At 41.4% G+C, this 11,448-nt stretch overlaps 1 long non-coding RNA gene across 1 annotated transcript; it reads right to left on the bottom strand.

Annotated features, from left to right (window-relative positions):
* Positions 1–8,470: 8,470 nt before the first annotated feature.
* Positions 8,471–9,813, bottom strand: LOC142492134 (uncharacterized). Its single transcript, XR_012800768.1, has 3 exons — positions 9,749–9,813; positions 8,803–8,882; positions 8,471–8,615 (listed from the first exon to the last, which is right to left on the bottom strand). It is a non-coding gene; the product is annotated as an uncharacterized LOC142492134 (long non-coding RNA).
* Positions 9,814–11,448: the final 1,635 nt, after the last annotated feature.

The following is an 11,448-nucleotide window of genomic DNA, read 5'->3' as shown; positions in this document are numbered from 1 at the left end:
CCCTGGGAATAGGATAAATATCAAATTTTGACACAGCGTTTAGTTTACAGTAGTCATTGCAAATCCTTGTTGTACCGTCTGGCTTTGGGACTAAAACTATAGGGCTGTTCCACCCACTTTGGGATTCCTCAATTACGCCTAGTTTTAGCATTTTTTTAACCTCTAAACTTATAGCCTCTCTTTTGGCCTCTGGGATTCGGTAAGGTTTAAGGTTAACTCGGACCCCCGGTTCAGAGACTAGGTCATGTTCAATCACGCTAGTTCTACCTGGCTGTGTAGAGAATACTTTTTTGTTTCTTCTCACTAAATTCTGGACCTCTCGTTTATGATGAATGGACAGGGTTTCAGCTATGCTAACCTCTGGGTCAGTTTCTCGATTCTCTGATGGGTCTGGGGGTGCTAGGGTTAACAAGACCTCTCTATCATTCAGGGCTTAAGTAGGTGTACATGGTAAATTTGCTCAGGTTTCCTCCTACCTGGCTGTCTCACCTTGTAATTTACTTCTCCCACTCTTTCCAAGACCTCATATGGCCCATGCCACTTAGCAAGGAATTTACTCTCTACGGTGGGAACCAGAACTACAGTGGCGACACATTTTATTCTAACATTGCCCGCACGGCAGTATGCGTGTGGGCCGCGTGGTGACGCGGCATGTCCGCGCGTCACGGTGACGTTACTGCCACGTGGCGCGCCCGGCTTCCCCGACATCCCCAGAAGGTAAGCAGGGGTACGGGGAAGCAGAAGGGGCACAGCAGGAGCAGCCAGGGTGTCGGGAAGGGGCTGAAAAATGCGCGCGAGTGGAGGGGGTGCACGGAGGAGATGCGGCTTGTGCCCGGTCTAGTTTCAGCGCCAGCCGGAGTAAAGCCCCGGTCAATTTGTGTCAAATGTAAGAATAAGATGTGTCGCAGCAGTAGCACTCTATCGCCTGGAAAAAAATTCTGACCCTAGCACCCTTATTATACGTATTCCTCTGTGCCTCTTGAGCTTTTTCCATGTGTTCCCTCACTCTAGATAGGACTGCAGCTATGCGGTCCTGCATCTGGGCAACATGTTCTATTACACTTCTGTATGGGGTAACTTCGTGTTCCCAAGTCTCTTTGGCTATATCCAGTAAGCCCCTTGGGTGTCGGCCATACAATAGTTCAAACAGGGAGAAGCCTGTGGATGATTGGGGAACCTCCCTAATGGCAAATAACAGGTCTGTTAACAAACAATCCCAGTTTTTCCCATCCTTATCGACCGCCCGGCGTAACATGCTTTTTAAGGTTTTATTGAATCGTTCCACTAAACCATCTGTTTGTGGTTGATAGACTGAGGTTCTGAGATGCTTGATTTTTAGGAGTTTACATAACTCTTTTGTTACTTGGGACATAAATGGTGTTCCCTGGTCAGTTAAGATCTCTTTAGGAATTCCGACCCGTGTAAACAGGACTATTAACTCTTTTGCTTTGTTTTTAGCAGAGGTGCTACGTAGGGGAATTGCCTCCGGATATTGGGTGGCATAATCTAATATTACCAATATATGCTGATGTCCCCTAGCAGACTTTATTAGGAGTCCTACTAGATCCATAGCAATCCGGTCAAATGGTACATCTATTATGGGAAGGGGTACCAATGGGCTACGATACGCTTTGAACGGGGCGGTGATCTGATATTCTGGGCATGAGGAGCAATAATTTGTAATTTCTGCCAGAATCCCAGGCCAATAGAAGCTTCGGAGAACCTTTTCTTTTGTCTTTTCCACCCCTAGGTGTCCCCCTAATGGGTGACTATGTGCGAGGTGTAATACTACATTACGGAATGTCCGTGGTACCAACAATTGTTTAGTTATAATGGATTTCCTTTTATCAACACTATATACTAGGTCATTCTCTACCTCGAAGTAGGGGTAGGCAAGTGACCTATCTGGTTGTCCAGGAGTATTATTCTGGTCCCGTATATTCCCCCTTGCTTCCGCTAATGTGGGGTCTTCTCACTGGGCCTTCTTAAAACTCCCAGGACTGACCTCTAGGTCAGCGAAGGTCTTATCCTGTTCTGGGGTGGTAAGCGCCTGTTCAACATCTTGATTTGGGGTATTCCCTACCAAGGTGGCCATGTGAAAGGGAATTTTACAGCACTCTTCCTCTTTCCCCTTTTTATTTGGGCCCTCGTCAACCTCCATTTCTGAAAAAGGGAAAGGATTAGTTTCTTCTGTTACTTCTTTATGGTCCGCTATTGAACTCTGGGCGCTATTCTGAGAGGAGGACCACATTTTTAGAAAATGGGGAAAGTCGGTCCCTATTAACACATCATGTGCCAGTTTGGGTACTATACTCACTTTGAAATCTAAAGAACCAAACTCTGTTTCAATAAGAACATCAACAGTGGAATATTCGTGATTATCCCCATGTATACAACAAATTGCCACTCTTTGTGACCTGTTTACCTGTTTTTTCCCAATGGGCAATAGGTATTCTGACACTAGTGTAACCATACTCCCCGAGTCAAGTAGTGCCCGAACCCTCTTACCATTTACCTTTACAAATGCCCAGAGATGGTTATTCATGGGGTCCCCTGGGCTAGGGCCCATACATTGAGACCACAATGAATAAGGTTCAATGCTGTTGCATTGCATTGGTTCAGTATTTAGTGGGCAAACTTTCGCAGTCTGGCCCCTCTCATAACAATTTACACATTTAGGTAGATAGTCTGTGTCCCACTTAGAGCCCTTTTTCGACTCTCCATGTTGGCTGTTGCCCTTAGTATGCGAGCCACTGTTGCTGGTACAGTGTGAAGGTGGTCATCGCTCTTCAGCCCCCCTTAACCCTGGTGCCCTTTTACCGTCTCTGGAAGAGTCCTGGAACCTTGGGTAGTGGGGATGCTCCATGACTGTGGGTTGCAGGTGCTCTTCTGCTGCATTGTACCTTTCTACGAGGGCTACCTGCTCGTCTGCATTGTGGGGGTCACTCTGACTGACCCAACGGCATAGGGCAGAGGGAAGTTTCCTCAAGAACTGGTCCATGACCAACCGTTCCACGATGTGGCTTGCTGAGTTGATCTCGGGTTGTAGCCACTTCCGAGCGAGGTGGATGAGGTCATACATCTGGGATCGGGTGGCTTTATCCAACGTGAAGGACCATGCGTGGAACCTTTGGGCGCGAATGGCCGTGGTTACGCCGAGGCAGGCAAGAATCTCGAACTTCAAATTTGTATAGACGTTAGCTTCGGCTGGCTCTAGATCAAAGTAAGCCTTCTGGGGTTCGCCGCTTAAGAAGGGTGCGATTAGACTGGCCCACTCAGCTTCTGGCCAACCCTCTCTCTGTGCCGTGCGTTCAAAAGTGAGAAGATAGGTTTCAACATCATCCGAGGGCCCCATCTTCTGAAGGTAGTGGCTTGCCCTGGTCATTTTCGGGACTGGGCCTGCTTTTGCCAGTGGAGTCTTAATGATAGCCTCTCTAAGGACCTCGAGTTCCTGCCGTAAGCCCTGGGCGAACCGTTGTTGCTCCTCTCTCAGCAAGCGGTTTGTCTCTTGCTGGGTTGCATTCGCTTTTTGCAGGGCTGCATACGCCTCTTGCATTCGTCTGTTGCTGGTTTGCATTAGTCTCTTGCTGGGCTATTAACAGCTGTTGCTGGGTTTCATTCGCGTCTTTCTGGGCAGCGACATTGCGTACCAGCGCATTCACCACGTCTTCCATCTTGTTTGGAAAAAAAACTTTTTTTCCCTTAAAATTCTTTTACACGCAGACCTTTTAGTGTTCTGCCCGCATTCTTACACCATATGTGACAAACGGCTTACTTCGGGCTCCGCCGTCTGTCCGGGACTGTTAGAACACGGTCTTTTAGGGAAGGTTAAATGACGAGGCGTAACGTGCTGTTCCTTTAAACAGGCTACTGCCTGGTTTATTCAGTCCCAGGCACTGAGACTGCCACACGAAATACAAAATAAAACATAAGCAAACAAAACCCTGCTCACCTGAGCAATAACTTAACTAAGGTTTACCCGGACTGGGGTTGGAGCGGCTTATCCACTTCCAACAACAAAATAAGGAATTTCACAATTTTAGAAAAAAGGAACAGAATGATTTAACCTGTTTGGGGAGAGGCTTTTCCCCTCTCTCTGCTTCCAGCAGCCTTCCTGCCTCCAGTCTCTTGGGGAGAGGGCAGAGGAACCAGGAAATCAGCCTTAAATACCTGATCTCTATCTAGCAGGACAGGTGACAGAAATCAGGCAGCAGACAAACTCTGGTCTGGATCCCTCATCCCTCAGTTCCAGCACTTGCCAAACTGTGGGATGGAGTGCATGCATTCTGAGGCTGCACTTTCCAGCCTAAACAGGATAGAAACTGTTCAGTATCCTGGGAGCCTTATATATGGAATTTACTACCATCCCTTGGTTTCTGTCACAATATATATATATATATATATATATATATATATATATATATATATATATATATATATATATATATATATATATATATATATATATATATATATAGTTCACAAATGATACGTTTTTATTTATGATTATTTCCTAATATTAATTATGCTTACATCTTCACGCTTGTTCATAAATCCCCATTATGTTTTGAGGTTATCAAATATGTATATATATATATATATATATATATATATATATATATATATATGCATAATTTTGTATATTTTTATCGTGCGATTTTTGCACATTTTTATAAACACAAATATTTTTACATAGTTGTATAAAGGGACTGCTCAGGCACAGTGACAAAGACACACATATATACCTACTACCCAAGACAAGACAAAGATACCAATTAACTAATCAATTAAATGAGCGCAAAGCCTGCAAACCTGTACAGCTACTGGAGTGAGCCTTAATTGTAAATTACGTCACATCAATGCAGGAGTCTGTGGTGAGAGAAAAAAACAGCTCATCATTGACTCACCGGCTGTCTTAGGGCTCTATGCAGTAAGCGGCGAAAAAGTGCAATGGCCAAGCTTACCGATTTGGCATGATGTTGGCGATTTTCCCTCTCCGTATGCAGTAAGTGCCGAATCCCTTCAAAATCAAGTCGAAAACATTTCCGCCCACTCTCACGATGATTTGCCGATCACACACAGGTGTATCGGCGTGCATGGCGGGGTGCTGTTAGGTTCGCCAATCAAACTTCTTGCTGAATCAGGCGAAGCAAGCATGTATTGGATAGCGCGGCATATTTAAAGGCAACGTGTACTGTTAATCATTCTCTGTGTTGTTGGGAGTGAGAGAGAGACGCACAGAGCTGGGCAATTTAATATTTGCATATTGACTGAGAGACTTGTTGTGTATTGTGAGAGCTTTGTCCTTTGTTGTTTTGTTTACATATTTGTCTTGTTTTGTATGTGTAAGTGTTTAGTGTGATTGGCTTTACATTTGTTTTCTATTCTTTGTGAGTGCTACAGGTATGGCCACAAGGCATGGGAAGAGTGATGCTGGTGTGAGTGGTACTGCTAGACGTGCTAGTACGCGTCAGAGTGAACGTCCTGTTCAGGGGAGTGATGTTGCTGGGAGTGCGAGTGCTGTTGCTGGGAGTGCGAGTGCTGTTGCTGGGATTGCGAGTGCTGTTGCTTGGAGTGCGAGTGCTGTTGATGTGAGTGTGAGTGCGCTGGTGGCTCAGTTGCTGATGGGGTGTCTGGTGGTGGCGTGCTTGCTGGTGGGCAGCTTTTGGAGTCTCTTCCATTGGAAGAAGGAGAGTCCAGTCAGCACCAGCCAAGCTCTGAGCCTAAACGTGCGCGGAAGAAACGTGTGGAGCAGCCACGTAATCCTCGCTTCAATGACAATGAAAACACAGCTCTTGTCACTGGGATTCTGGAGCACTACGACAGTCTGTTTGGCCATTTAGTATGTAAGTCTACCTTTGCATTCATTATTCAAATACATGTTATCGTAGGTCATGTGAGGTGTCATAATATGCAAATATGGGTCCATAATGTCTAGCAATTTAACTTTTGTTGTAAACACATATTTTAATCATGCTTTACAACGACAAGAACACTCAATTGTTCAATTTGTGCAAACTTCATACAATATTAATGCAAGCTTCATTACATGTCTATGTGTACAAGTGAATGCTCATGGGCTACACATATTACACCTAAACAAGCATGTTTGGTATCTCTTGGAACAGCTAGCATTGTAGGAAAGGGTTCGTTGTATTAGTAAGAATTAACGTCATAAATTTTTTATGTATTTCAAGCGCGGACAAGTTCAGCATCCAAAACAGAAAAGTGGAGACAAATACTTCTTGGTGTGAATGCGTGTGGGAATCGTGTCAGGGACCGGAATAATTGTCGCAAGAGATTTGACGATATTAGGGCAAAATTAAAAAAAAAATACAACAACAATGCTTGCATGCTTCTGGCACTGGAGGTGGCCCGCTAGCACAACGTCTCATCTTAACTCCATTGGAGGAGCAGCTTCGGGAAAAATTACTTCCCGTCGTCATTGAGGGTTTGGTCGGTGACAGAGATATTGGAATTTATTCGTCAGAATTTCCACCAGGTGAGAAATGTTACTGTACTAGGCGTGTCGTTCGTTACAGTTATTTTCTATATTTCCGCTGCTATTTATACTTTCTTCCCAATAGAACCATACCTACATCTATATATGTATGTATGTCTCTTTCTCTCTATATATCTATCAATATATATTTGTATTTCGTTGTCCTACTACAATCACTAAATAATATATAACGTGGCACTGCGTGCTCATTTGCATGTCATCTCCCACAATCCTTTGCTGCAGTGGAAGCAATTTATGCTGGCCGAATATGGGGAACAACAGGGTTGCACACATGTCTAAGACATGCAAATGAGCAAACATTAATATGTACTGTTGCAGTACATACATATATATAATATTAATTTATATTTAATTTATTTAACACCTACAAACACGACATTACTGCCTCTTCAAATCATGCATCGAAGATATTGCATGCAACGGCCAACAAACATCACTTGCACTAACACATTTGCTTTTGTTTAGAAAAAGGTCCTTTTTTGCTTCATCTCATATACAGAGAGCATAATGAGGCACACGTTGCATATGTTATGTAATTGTGTTCATAGGTAGCACACTTCAGACTACTATTTAGCTCATCTACCATTGTGTTCAAGCAGCTGCAATTAATATGTCATCACAGCATACACGTGAACTCAGGGGGTGGGGTTGTGCACACAGCCAAATAACAGGGTCATGTTACGGTCAACTTTGTTGACACCATTTCCTGCTGCTTGAATTAATTGAAAGGTCAGGGTGATTTTAGTTTTTGGGGGAGGGACTAGTTCTTAAAACCTGACAAGCTAAACAGAAGTTAATCACAGTAATTTGAAATGGTAACTCTATGTACAAATTCACCCACCAAACCATTATGTATCAAACCATACGTTACACATTCGTTCACTCAGATCTATTGTTCAACTTATATCAACACCACATTATGACACCAGTAGCATCTGTGAGCGACACACTGCATGTCTTCTGTTGTTGAGTGGCAGCCACATTCACGCCTGCAACAGCTTCTATTAATGTAGCACACATATCCTGTAACAAAAACAATAACTTTTCCAATATTACCTACTTAATGATAAGCATTGTCAACGTTGATCTCATGATAGTGATGTACATTATTATTGTGATATTACTGCACAACATATGCAGGGTATGTCCAATATTCATAATAATTTGCTAACGCATTACTGCATAAACATTGTATGTTGTATGTTAGTGAACTAAAAAGTCCAAAGTACACTGGCATGTACATTGTTATTACAACGAATAATGTTCAGTTTGCCACACACATTTTCAATTCATGAAGTGATGCTGTTCGTTAGCCATAAATACTCAAGATACACTAACGCAATGTTTATTATGTACACATGTCCATTAACAACTGATGTTATTGTTGTATATAGTTGCTCCTGGAGGACATGTGTCACCTGAGACTGAACAAATGTCTTCACCGGGGTCATGCAGCTCATCGCACCTGGAAGAAGAGTGTATGAGGTGCAGGACATATAATATGTTCATTTATATATGTTATGTTGTCATGTTAATTAATTGTTTTTGACATGTTATTTAAATTGGATCAGTTAGTGTCATTGAAAATGAAGTGTTTTAAGAGAACATGTATTGTGTTTGTGATGTAAAGTATCATGTAGGAGTTGTGAGGTTTGGACAACCTTTCATTCATTCTTATTTCACACTGAGTCGAAACATAATTCTTAAGTCAATGTACATTTTAATGTGACGTCATAAAACGTATGGAAACATGTTAGGTGTTACTTGTTATCACAGTGTATAATTACATAGTAAAACAGCAGACATTAGCATGCCATTTCATCATGTGTTCATTTATTTTTAGAACATGATGATGCCAAAGACACAGAAATGCAATCAAGTGACCATGAAGAGGTTCCTATTCAAAGAGTAACACAGGCCATTCCTCCAGAAAGTAACACATACGCAGCAATAGCAGCTTCTGAAGAAAAAATTGTTGAAGCAGAAAATCGTCGCCATTCAGATCTGATGTCAGTGCACGAAAGGATGATATCACTGCAGGAAGAAACGATATCACAATTGTCACATCTCCACAGAGTCTTCATTGAAGTTCCTAAACAGATACAAAAATTAAACACGAAATTAGAAGCAGTAGTTGTTCAGCTAACCCAAGCTAATCACTTGAGAATGACTACAACAGCACATCATTTCAACTTGAACCCATCAGAGGAAGGATCTTTAGATGCTGCTACTTTTTCACCCCATGCATCTGATCTTCATTCCCCAGGTCGGGATGTTACCGGTACAGTAGCTGAAAGTTCTGTGCATGTTCCTCTCAACATCCAACCGCTGCCATCTGTAGAAAGTCTGGAGCTGACACCTACAAAGGAGGCACCAAAAAGAAAAATGCACAAGCAGTTACTACTGACCAGTTTTTGGAAACAAACTAAAAAACACAAACATGAAACGGAGCAAGCATCAGTTGTGCACTGTGTACCAACTTGTTCACAAGTGTCACAGGCCACAAGTCCTGCCCGTGAAGTGTCACAGGCCACAAGTCCTGCCCGTGAAGTGTCACAGGCCACAAGCCCTGCCCGTGAAGTGTCACAGGCCACAAGCCCTGCCCGTGAAGTGTCACAGGCCACAAGCCCTGTCTGTGAAGTGTCACAGGCCACAAGTCCTGCCCGTGAAGTGTCACAGGCCACAAGTCCTGCCCGTGAAGTGCCACAGGCCAGTCAAACTGGCTCTGTTTTGCTTAAAGTTGTAGCCAAACGGGGAAAAAAAACCCATCAGACAACAAGCAGGCCTGTGACTCGGTCTCAAAAGGAAAAAAAAAGAATAAATGTTATAATTAATTAAATCTGTATTTGGCCTTGTTTTGTTGACTTGAGATTATCTAATGAATATTGTATGTATGATCAAGACCTGTTGTTTCCAAACATTCAAGTATGTCCTGGTACACGTGAAGGTTTGGAAATGTTCACAGTCCGAATGAATGCATAATGTAATTAATATTTATGTATTAATCATCTGTTCAGTAATGGTCCAACATTACACACTTGCAATGTTTTGAGAAGCTGACATTCACTTAGCTGCAAAAGATTGTATTTGGGTGTGTTTGGTAGGTAATTTAGGTAATCATTGCATGTTAATAGTATTCACATGCAAGTTAAAATAAATATATATTTAACTGCTAACATTCTACATTTCAGTTTTGTGCAGGATGAACAGTCAAATATTACTTACCTTCACCTTCCTTGAAGCTTCTTAATGTTGGCCTTTCATCATGTATGAGTACTGGTTTCAATAACATATCTGTGAATGTGTAGTAATATATATGTAGTATCTATGGATATATGTACACACACAGTGTATAACTAAAATATATATATATATATATATATATATATATATATATATATATATATATATATATATATATATTAATGTTTTAAACATAAATTTGTCTAGAGGTTTTTTATCAAAACATATATATGATGCTTCCTTGTGAAAACACAGTATTGAAATAAAACAGGCCTTATGTTAGTGAAATATACATGATCTGACCCTTTAACAATATGGGCATATTATTATGAAGCACTTAATTAACTCACCTTGATCAGCATTTAAATAGGTTTAATACAAGGCCTACTTACTGCCATCAATATGTTCAGTGTAGAACTGGGTTAAATAGATATATGATAGGTTGTAACACTACAGGCCTTGTAAACTCACAAAAGGCCTTGTTTGATGTTAACTCCAAATTGGACACAGCTGACTCTAATAGGCCCTCAAACATACTTACCCTGTAATGTTTAAACCTTTAAATAAGTCTGACCAATATAACAATCCCTGTTTACATATAAGGCCTTAAATACCTTAACACACACACACACACACACACACACACACACACACACACACACACACACACACACACACACACACACACACACACACACACACACACACACACACACACACACACACACACACACACACATATATATATATATTTCATTGTTGGTTTTTGAGACATATATATATTGTAAAATATACATATGTATATGTGTTTATGATATCTATCTATCTATCTATCTATCTATCTATCTATCTATCTATCTATCTATAACTCCCTGTCTGTCTCACACAGTTTGACTATGTGTGTATATCTAGATATCTATCTATATCTATATCTATATCTATATATACTGCACCGACACACTTTATTCGAGCAAATACCCAGTATGTACCTGGCAGATACCTGGAATGCGCCGCTCCTCACCTCTGACAAGCCCCGTTGCGTTTGCCTTCTCAGCCTGGGTTCATGCCTGGCTGATGGGCGGCTGATCTGTTAAATGATAATGATTAGGATTTAATAGGCTGCAATGCTTCGCGTGTCTACCAGATGGCATAAATTCATGAATTGTAATGCAGTATATATATATATACTGTGCAGTATTGCAGCCAGCGGGAATAAAATGCTTCAATCCCTGCCTAGAAAATAACCCAATATACTCGGGCAGAAAACAGTCACAAATCTCAATACACCCGGGTATACCCGAATTCGTGGGACTAGCCGAGCTCGAATAAAGTGTGTCGCCAGTGTAGATATAGATATAGATATAGATATAGATATAGATATATATATAGATATCTAGATATACACACATAGTCAAACTGTGTGAGACAGACAGGGAGTTAACCAGACATAAAGATACACACAGTGAAATGTTGAAAAAAAGACAGAGAAAAACATTAGCAGGTGTGTGTGTTTATCTCATTATATGTCACTGTAGGCAGTTTTTTCATAATGCCAACACTGTAGCATTTCTCACCCACATTGTTTTTTAATTAAAATCCTAAACTTGTTTTGAGAATGTAGATTACGTTAAAAAAAAATGTAACTTTCACAGTGAAAAGGCAATCTTAACCAAAAAATGTGT

The sequence above is a fragment of the Ascaphus truei genome, chromosome 4, assembly GCF_040206685.1.
Source record: "Ascaphus truei isolate aAscTru1 chromosome 4, aAscTru1.hap1, whole genome shotgun sequence".
Classification (NCBI taxonomy): domain Eukaryota; kingdom Metazoa; phylum Chordata; class Amphibia; order Anura; family Ascaphidae; genus Ascaphus; species Ascaphus truei.
The sequence above is the reverse complement of the archived record's forward strand: the minus strand, read 5'-3'. Positions and strand labels throughout refer to the sequence as shown.